We start from the raw sequence: 10,935 nt of genomic DNA on the forward strand, positions 1-10,935 counted from the left end.
CGTATGCCCAGGTGGTTGGCAGGGTTGGAGTAACAGGAAGTGAGCGTGCCCGCTGGCCAAGTGCCCTGTCAGCCTGCCTGCCTTCAGGGTGAGTAACCCGAGTCTCCATCCTGGTGTTTTCCGTCGTGGGGACCATCTGCTTGGACAGCTCTGGCTCCGGCACAGCCACGGAGCTGAGAGCCTGAGGAATTCTGTGTCGAGGGACAGAGCACCGCACATTTGCACCGGCTGATCCTGAACTCTTCAGGAGAGGAAGGAGCCAAAATACGTTTCCTGCTGCTTGCACTTCTCTTAGGCTCTAGGTTGCTGTGCATCATTCAGGAAAAAAACAAAATGATCAAGAACAACAGAAACTTGGGATGTTTGCCTGTTGCTGTTTTGTGAATAAAACAAACAAACAAAGAAGTAAAGCTGCCACATTTTGTGTGCTAACCTGCTGCCTCCTCCCAATCTTGGCTCAGTCTGCCCTGAGCACCCTCTTGGTGTGTTTTTTTTTTTTTTTCCTTTTTTGGGTCATGCCCGGCGATGCACAGGGGTTACTCCTGGCTCTGCACTCAGGAATTACCCCTGGCGGTACTCAGGGGACCTTATGGGATGCTGGGGATCGAAGCCAGGTCGGCCGCGTGCAAGGCAAACGCCCTCCCCGCTGTGCTACCGCTCCAGCCCCACACCCTCTTGGATATTTCAAAACCCTCCACCTTCTGTAGCTCTGCACCCACTGTTCCTTGCCCCTTCCTACGTTGCTCTTTGCCCGTCTCAAAGACTGATCACCTTCTGACACCATTTTCCTCCATGCGTAGTCTGTGTGCTCTCATTGGATCGCCGGTTCCCCAAAGACGGGCAAATCACACATTTAGTCCAAACAAAACACTGGTTTCCAGCTGATGCCCCCCAAGTAATGAAAGAATGATACCTTTGATAGATGTGAAGTTTTTATTTCCAGGACCGGGCAGTGAAAAAACTGGATTTCCCATTAAAGCACAGATTAGAAAAGGGCCAATCAAGGAATTTGGGGACACCTTGGAGCTTATTAGGGAGATCTAGAGCAAGGGAATAGTCCTTGCATCCCAGGTCTGGCACTGAGCTGGAGCGCTTTCTTCACAAATGAAATTGAGGTCCTTTCTGTTAGATATAATATTAGATTGTAGATGGTTGTGGGCTGGAGCGATAGCACAGCAGGTAGGGCGTTTGCCTTGCATGCAGCCGATCCAGGTTCGATTTCTCCACCCCTCTCGGAGAGCCTGGCAAGCTACCGAGAGTATCTCACCTGCACGGCAGAGCCTGGCAAGCTACCCATGGTGTATTCGATATGCCAAAAACAGTAACAAGTCTCACAATTGGAGACGTTACTGGAGCCCGCTCGATCAATGAGCTACGAAATGACAGTGATATAGATGGCTGTGGGGATTATGTTCTTTGCAATTTGTTGGGCTGGAGCGATAGCACAGCAGTTAGGGTGTTTGCCTTGTACGAGGCTGACCCGGGTTCGACTCCTCAATCCCTCTCAGAGACCCTGGCAAGCTACCGAGAGTATCCCACCCACACAGCAGAGCCTGGCAAGCTACCCATGGCGTATTTGATATGCCAAAAACAGTAACGTCTCACAATGGAGACGTTACTGGGGCCCACTCGAGCACTTTGTTAGCTAACACAAGTACACATTAAGAATATTATATTAAGCTAGACTGTTGATGTCTGAGGCTAGTTGGCAGGGTGAGTCTTGAGATTTTGTTGTTTGTTTGTTTTTTTAAATTGGTTGTAAATGTTATGGGACATTTCTTGGTCAATGCAGGAAATGGGATACGTCAGGAAATGATGCAGGATGTGTGGAGCTGAGCTGTCTTCTCTCCAGCCCTGTCTTAGAGTTGGTGGGGAAAGTAGCAGATGAGGTAATGAGCAAGGCGGCCTGACTCTGCCTCACCAGCCGGGAGCCTGTGTTTCTGGAACAGTTGCTCGTCATGCTGAACAGTTGCCACCAGGTGGCAGCCACGGCCACTTCCTACAAGGCTGAGTCATTTTCCCCCGTCACATTTAGAGGGACTCTCTGTAACAAAGAGCTGAACGCTCGGGCTAGATGAAAACAGGAGCCATCATTGTATTCATTGATTCTGAACTTTGTATCTTTTCACAACGGTGGCAGATGCAGCGTACATTTTATATCGCCATTCTGACTCCTCAGACACTAGGAGATAATTCTATTTAAAAAAAAATTACAGAATTCCTTCCTTCCTTCCTTCCTTCCTTCCTTCCTTCCTTCCTTCCTTCCTTCCTTCCTTCCTTCCTTCCTTCCTTCCTCCCTCCCTCCCTCCCTCCCTCCCTCCCCCCCTCCCTCCCCCCCTCCCTCCCTTCCTTCCTTCCTTCCTTCCTTCCTTCCTTCCTTCCTTCCTTCCTTCCTTCCTTCCTTCCTTCCTTCCTTCCTTCCTTCCTTCCTTCCTTTTCCCTCCTTCTTCCCTCCCTCCCTCCTCCCTCCCTCCTCCCTCCTCCTCCCTTCCTTCCCTCCCTCCTTTCCCTCCCTTCCTTCCCCCCTCTCTCTTTCTTTCCTCCTCCTTCTCTCTCTCTCTCCTCTTCTTTCTCACTTCCTCCCTCCCTCTCCTTCCCTCCCTCCCTCCCTCCCTCCCTCCCTTCCTTCCTTCCTTGGTAAATGCAGGAAATGGAATAGAAGCACTTTTTAAACCAGCCTTGAGAAGAATAAATACAATATGTTTTTCAAATACCATGGTTTCATTTTATGCCTGAAAATCATGAATAATTGATAGTTTATTGCCTACATTGGGACTAATACAGATGTTGGCGCTTTCTCTTGAGCTTCAAAGAACTTACCTGCTGCCCAAAACTGCTATGTGGTAAGCTCTGGTGAACATCAGCCTTTTTCTACTGAAATAACATAGAGGGAGTTAAATACGTCATTTCTGGTCGACCTCAGGATAGGTAAAATGGTTCTGAGCGTCTCTAACAAAGGGATTTGGGAGAAAATACCTGTTTCAGAAAACTTTGTAGTCCGTGATCTTGCTGTACAAATGTAAGCTTCAGAGACAACAGGAAAAGGGAGCCAAATGTCTTAGAGATTGGGTAACTTCTGCCTGGGGAACGAGAAATCAATGATCCAATTCTTAACTACCCATTAGGTTCAAGGATTTATAAATTACCATTTGTAGGTTAATAACTCCGTTTAGGAAAAGCAGAAATCAATGATAAGGGAAGGCAATCATCATCCAGAGGAGTTAGGCACAATATCTTATTATTGATACAATTATTGATACAATAAGGCTTGTATATTTAACAGTCTTGGTGAAATTTATAAATGATATGATTTGTGACTTGAAATTTGAGTATATTCTCATGATAGAGCATAGAGCATGTCAGTGCACAGGAAAAGAGAAAAAGAAAGAAAAAGAAAGGAAATTACCTCTATCCTGAACTTTCTCTGGCTCTTTGGCAGATATTTTATTTGCATATAAAAGCAAATATTGGATATTTTTCAAACATAATCTACCTTAACAACTAGACTAGTCGACTTATTATTATTTCTTTAACCTTAGGATTGTATATACCAACTACATTTTTTATTTTGAGACTTTTGGGGGGGCTTTTTCTGAGTATTCTTTTCTGCTTGTATGACAGGATTCATATTAAAAATATCAGCATACCAGTAATATATGTTAGCATGAAAATCATTCAGAAGATCAATCAATAAATTACATATGCATTTAATGTAAATGTTCTTTCCAATATTGAAGAATATAAATTTGACCTGTCAGATAGTATATAAATAATCGCTTTGTTTCCTGGTTTGGGGACACACCTGGTGGCATTCAGGGTGTTCTCCTGGCTCTGTGCTCAACGTTCACTCCTGGCGGTGCTCAGGGCACATATAGAATCAATTTGTTGCATGCCAGGCAAGCTCCCTACCTGCTGGACTATCTCTTCAGCCCAAATATAAGTAATTGTTGCGTGAACGTTCGTGCAATCGGAGGCGCTGAGATAGGAACGCGGAAGAAATGCATTGATTGGAGGACTAAGGCTCGCTCTGGCTCTTAGCAAAGGCAGAGGGCCTCCTGGACCTCCTTTTATTGATCATGGTACCCCTAAAGGGCGCAGTACAGTGACGTCACCAAAGGCATCAAAAGATGTTACAGGAAGAACATTGAGGCAACATTATTTCCCTGTATCCGCAGGCCAGTAATCTAGGGCTCCAGAAGAAACATGCAAAACCAAAACTGAAACCTTCCTTGGGCTAAAAGCACTTGGATTTACATCCCAAAGACAAAGCTGGGCCTGCGCCTGAAATCTACAATTTACAATATCAAAGGTCAGGCCTGGCTAACACCATCTGCATGTCAAAGACCAGCCAGGCTTCTGTGAGAGAAGGAAAACTGCTCTTTTCAGTATGCTGAAATTATTTTTCTGAAGGCAGCTTGAAGGGGGAAAATGTTCAGCTTCATCCAAACCAGTTAGGACACATGAGAAGTCTCACCCATTTTTAATGGATCCCTATGTTCCTGTCCGTAGTACAGTACAGTATACATGGGCTCGCCCTGGTAGCTCAGTCCAGCCCCAACAAGTAATTTTCTTAAAAGAAAATGTTGAGGTCTTTTTATTTTTGCTGTCTAGCCATATTTTATGTGACTGGCTGAAATGAAGAATGGCATAGAAGTCTAACTTCAGTAGTCTCATTAAATTGAGCCTCATTGGCAGCTTTATGGTTCTAATGAATGAATTTATTTCTATAAATTATATTTTCCATATGCTTCATTGCTTCTGCAGAACAATCTAATTTGTGTAGCCCTTATACTGAGAATTCTATATTTGTAGTGGCATTTAAGTCATGGCAACAATTTACTGGAATGCCAATATGCTCTTTATAATTCTTTCAAGATTCTTATCCAGGTAGGTTTGCAAGCTTCATCTTGCCTGATTTCATAATTCAGTTAGTTTTTGAAAACTTGATCATGTTTGTCATTAAAAGAATCTTACACAGGGCTGGAGTGATAGCACAGCGGGTAGAGCGTTTGCCTTGCGTGCGGCCCACCCAGGTTCGATTCCCAGCATCCCATATGGTCCCCTGAGCACCACCAGGGGTATTTCCTGAGTGCAGAGCCAGGAGTGACCCTTGTGCATCATTGGGTGTGACCCAAAAAGCAAAGAAAAAAAAAAGGTAGAGCTAAGTAGTTGAACCAGAGAGTCCGCAGGACTGCAATCATGTGATCCAAACTTTAATAACAAACTTTACAAATGTACCTATCAAGATGGCAGGCTGGGGGGTGAGGAGTTGGAGAGGGAGCTTGAGAACATTGGTGGAGAGACGTGGACACTGGTGGTGGGATGGGTGCTGAACATCATATGTCTAAAACACAAGTATGAATCACTTTATAAATCATGATGCTTTAAGAAAATACTGTCTGCACTGTAGCACTGTCATCCCCTTGTTCATCAATTTGCTCGAGTGGGCACCAGTAACATCTCCATTGTGAGACTTGTTACTGTTTTTGCCATATTGAATACGCCAAGGGTAGCTTGCCAGGCTCTGCTGTGTGGGCGGGATACTCGAGGTAGCTTGCTGAGCTCTCTGAGAGGGACAGATGAATCGAACCCGGGTCAGCTGCACGCAAGGCAAATGCCCTACCCGCGCTGCTATTGCTCCAGTCCTAAGAAAATACAATTTAGAAAAATATATATAGCATCTTTCAGTCATGGATGGCGAGGAGGCTGGTGGCTGTAATTGACCTTGACAGTTACTGTGATTTTTCAACTGATTGATGTACATTGTCAGTTCTGCATGGGTTGGTCCACAGACCAGATTTTTGGCTGATAACATTAGAGCCTGGAATACAACATCTTATTTTCCTACCAAGGTCTGACAGACAGCTGCTACAGGACTTCTACAGATCATATATTTTACAAGCCCACATCTGAAAAATGGACTTCAGAAGCTAAGAAGAAAACTGAGAGAAAACAGAGTCAGTCCTTTAAGAATGATGAAGAACCATTATTGTTTAGGGCACTGAAGACAATATTGTGTTGAAATTATTCTGATGATAATAGATGCAGTTCATTTATTGACAGAAATAGGCTCTTTCAAGATTCTATATGGTATGTGAAGTCAGATTTTATATGGTACATGCAAACAGGATGAGAAAGCTATTCAGGTATCCCAAAGAGGAATTGAAAGAGCTATGCTAGGAGTATCACGTTTCACTCAAGTGAGAGAAGGAATCCGGAGTTCCGACCTCCATTGACGGTCAAGAATCAGGGATGGTGTCTCGTTTGCCAAGACATCAAAAATCAGATGGGCTGGACACATAATGCGATTCAGAGACGACAGCTGTACTAGAACTGTTACTGACTGCATTCCACGGGACATCAAAAGACAGAGTGGCCGCCCACCAACACGGTGGTCAGACTTCTTTGTCAAAACCCTGAATGAATGATTTGAGGCTCTTCCTGTTCCTGGAGTGAGCAGATATCATTGGGCTGCACTAGCATGCGACAGGGACAGATGGAGACATTACTGGCACCCGCTCAAGCAAATTGAAGATCAACGGGATGACAAGTGATACAAGTGTGAAATCAGCTATAATATTGATATAATATTGATAATATAATGTGATCATATTCATAATGAAGATTTCTTCTATTTCACCCTAAACTTTTACAGAATATCACTCTATTCAAAGACTTTTGCATTTTTACATATGAAAATACAAATTTTGAATTCCATCTGTATAACTATCGGCTATAAATTCATGTAATAGTAAAGTATGTATGCTGAGAAAGTGCCATGGGCTAACCGAGGCTGAGAGTAAACATGTCTCTCTGGTTTTTTTTTTTTTTTTGCTTTTTTGGGGGTCACACCCGGCAATGCAGAGGGGTTACTCCCAGCTTTGCACTCAGGAATTACTCCTGGCGGTGCTCAGGGGACCATATGGGATGCTGGGAATCAAACCTGGGTCGGCCGCGTGCAAAGCAAATGCCCTACCCGCTGTGCTATCACTTCAGCTCCTCTCTTTAAGTAAGAGGTCATTCATGTCAGAAACAGTTGAGAAACTTCTAAATTAGGCAAAAAAGAGATTAAGGAGAGTTACTGACATCCCTTCTATGGGACAATACAGGAAGTCCTTGACACTGCCAAGTTCTGGGGCCTTTACTGCATAAAACAACGAAGAAACAGAATTTATTGAAGCTCTACATAGGGGAAAAAATGAATTGAATTTAAAAAGCAATTTGCAGTAATTAGTGCCTTTTTATTTAGTCTCTAGGTCAATGTTGTTTCCCAAAATGGGAAATATTGTGTTCCATGCAGTGGGGGCGTTGGAACAATCCAGATTTGGAGATTGTTAGGGGAATGCCTTAAAGAATCTGTCTTTAAGATAGCTTTAAGCCACGTTTCTGGTGGATAGCTGAGTGATTTCTGAAAAGCGGGGAGGAGGCCATATGTAGGTACCTCTGCCCTAGAACCTTAATGAAGGTGCTGCTTTATTCATTTTGCACCTCTGAGAATAGCACTCGGGTGGAAACTGGACCAGGAGGGTAAAGTTAATATATGCACGAATAGGGTTAATGTATGGTTTCACCTGATGTGATTCAACTCTGGTTTTTATCATGATATCAATATATTTCTGATAAAATAAAAACTCTTAGAGTAAGTATGGAAAATCTTAGAAGAAAATTTGTGTGTGTGTGTGTGTGTGTTTAATGGAGAAATAATCTCAGAAAAGTTTGAAAATAAAAAAGACATTTTATACTTCATTTCTCCCAAAAGCAGTAAGTCTCCACTTGTAAGGCACAAAACAAGGTGAGAAGGTGTTCTGGGGGCTGCGCCAACGCCTTTGACACAGGACAGGTGAGTGATTTCTCTGGAACTCTGATGGGCAGGGTGGCAAAGCTGAGTGAGCCCTGGTGTTTGTAGATTTTTGGGGGGGCCCAAAGGCCTTCTCGGTGGTGTCATCTATTGCTACCATTGTCGCGATGGGTCAACTCTGAAGACGTGAAGGAGAGTGACAGTCCTGTGTTTTCTGGAGGCCAGATGCTGGGATTCTTCATTGCAGAGTTCTTGTCCACGCTGGTTAGATTTCCCGTGAGTTAACTTCTGTTTGGAGTCTTGTATTTAGTTCTTTTCTTACATGTCACTTACAGTATCCAATAGAAACAGATCTTTGGATTTTGATCAAAAGCTGAGGTTGCCAAGTGGGCAGGGTAGGAGCTGGACAAGTGGTGACTAGATGTCACTTAAGGACAGTTGTGGAGGATCTTTGGGACTTTGGTGGCAGTGGAAGTGAAGGCACTTTGTAAATCAGAACCACAAATATCGGCATTATTGTAACCATGTTACCTTAAAAACAACAAAATATTTTAAGTCAGTTTATAAGAAAACATTATTTCTCACTTCTCTCTTGTGAGTCTATATCAAGTGCTAGGGTTTTATGAATTCCCACTTTCTTCACTGGACGGTCTTTTATTTTAGTTTTCCTGAATGTTTCTAGAAGATAAGAGATGATAAACAAGGGGAAAAGCTTCCCTGGATTGTTTTTGCCCCAACATTTAACAAACAAATTACCCAAAATCTTCTGGTAAATTAATTTTTTCTTCCTTCCTTCCTTCCTTCCTTCCTTCCATCCTTTCTCCCTTCCTCCCTTCCTTCCTCCCTCCCTCCCTTCCTTCCTTCCTTCCTTCCTTCCTTCCTTCCTTCCTTCCATCCTTTCTCCCTTCCTCCCTTCCTCCCTCCCTCCCTCCCTCCCTCCCTCCCTCCCTCCCTTCCTTCCTTCCTTCCTTCCTTCCTTCCTTCCTTCCTTCCTTCCTTCCTTCCTTCCTTCCTTCCTTCCTTCCTTCCTTCCTTCCTTCCTTTCTCTCTTTTTTCTTTTTGGATCACACCCGGAGATGCACAGGGGTTACTCCTGGCTCACGCACTCAGGAATCACTCCTTCACTCCTGGTGGTGCTCGGGACCATATGGGATGCTGGGAATTGAACCCGGGCTGGCTGTGTGCAAAGCACACACCCTACCCACTGTGCTATCGCTCCAGCCCCAGCTAAGCACCTTTTTAGTGGAAATATATATATACAAATATATGCATATATTTGTTATATATGTACATATGTAACAAATGTGATATTCTAAAGTTATTGTAAAAAAATAAAGTTATTGTGACCATAAGATCTAATTTTGCATTATCCTTAATTTTGTAGAGGTAATGTAGCAGTTCCTTAGAGGATGCAATGAACTTCTAACAATTGCATCAAATTACTGTTTGGTAGTGTTTTGAACCGAGTAATCTTACCATTATTCTCATTACTCAAAAAAAAAATCCCAAAACAACTCAAAACCACCCAATTCCCCAATGGCAATTAATTTTTCTACCTTCCTGTTATTTTCTGAGAGTCAGATTTATAATTGTACAGAATTCCCAGTAGCCTTGAAGTAGCAAAGAAACAGGATGAATAGTCATTCCAAAGCAAAGAAGAGGGTGCACTCCAGGAAAGAAAACAGCTCCCAAGTGTATGAATTTGCAATTCTTCATCTGTGGGGAGGAGAAATATTTCCAGAGCAGGTTGATTTAAGTCAAAGTGTTACTGGGAATAAGTGGTGGCATGGTCTGGAATAAAAACACTCCAGTTGCTTTGTGCAAGAGGAAATTAATTTGCATTGCAGTGACACTGTTATGACTTGAACTTGGGAAGCTTGGCTGGACATAGCTTTGGATTTCACTCTTCTGAGTCATGGATAAAAAAATATGACAACTAATTTAGCACTCAGTAAACATGGCATTGAAATTCTAGAATACCTTTTACTTTTTAATTTTTTGCCTTTACTGATTGAAACGCTGTGATTTACAATACTGTTATTGACAGTTTCATGTGTAGACAATTCCACCAACACATCCATCGCCAGAGTCCCCACCTCCCTCTCCCAAGCTTAATCTGTCTCTTACTGTGTCCATACAAAACGTCTAGAAATATTATGAAGAAGTAAATTTCAGATGGCTGTTTCAATGGACATGAGCTAAGTAAAAGAGAAAGTAGTACACCCTTAGGTGGAATTCCATCCTCGAGCGGATCTCCTAGCACCCAGATCAGATTTTGTCCTTAAGTTAATCCCCCTGAAGAAAGGGCTTTACATCATCTGTTCATTGTTTATGATAATGTTCAACCACGCCTATGAGTAGTTGTTACCCCCCCCAACCCTTCATGATTTCTCTATAGCTAACACTGTGAGACTTGAATAAATGACCACTGACTACCAACCAGCTTGGTGCCCCCCTGCCCCCACCCCCATTCCCTCCTCCTTTTGGCTGTTGCCTTGGGTGGAGAGACAGTGATTTGGCCAGAACACAATGTGTTGTGCACCCACAGTTTGAACTCACAACCCCACTTCTGAGAGAAGTTCCAAAAGAAATAAAGGCCAGGAAAGGAACTTCAAAAAAAAAAGAAGACCATCAACTGCTCCCAACTCTACCCACTTGGCAACCTCCCTAGCAATGGACCTAGGGAGAGAGAAACCGTAAATGAAATGTGCGCATAGGCTGCTCAAACTCATGTGCTGCCAAGTGCATGTGGTGCCAGAGTACATGTGTTGCCGCATCTCCCTGCTTGAGATTGAGATGTGTCCTTTCCTACTTTCAGATGTACACTGGGGCTCCTTCTCCACTCTGGAGAAGCCTCTCTCTCTCTCTCTCTCTCTCTCTCTCTCCCTCTCTCTCTCTCCCTCTCTCTCTCTCCCTCTCTCTCTCTCCCTCTTCTCTATCTCCTCCTCTCTCTCCCATCTCTCTCTCTCTCTCTCTCTCTCTCTCTCTCTCTCTCTCTCTCTCTCTCTCTCTCTCTCTCTCTCCCCCTTTCCTTCCTCCCTCCCCTTCCTCAAAACCTTCCAAATAAAACCTTTTTTTTTTTTTCTATTTTGGGTCACACCTGGCGATGCTCAGGGGTTACTCCTGGCTCTGCACTC

This window comes from Sorex araneus, chromosome 10 (assembly GCF_027595985.1).
Source record: "Sorex araneus isolate mSorAra2 chromosome 10, mSorAra2.pri, whole genome shotgun sequence".
NCBI classification, from domain to species: Eukaryota; Metazoa; Chordata; class Mammalia; order Eulipotyphla; family Soricidae; genus Sorex; species Sorex araneus.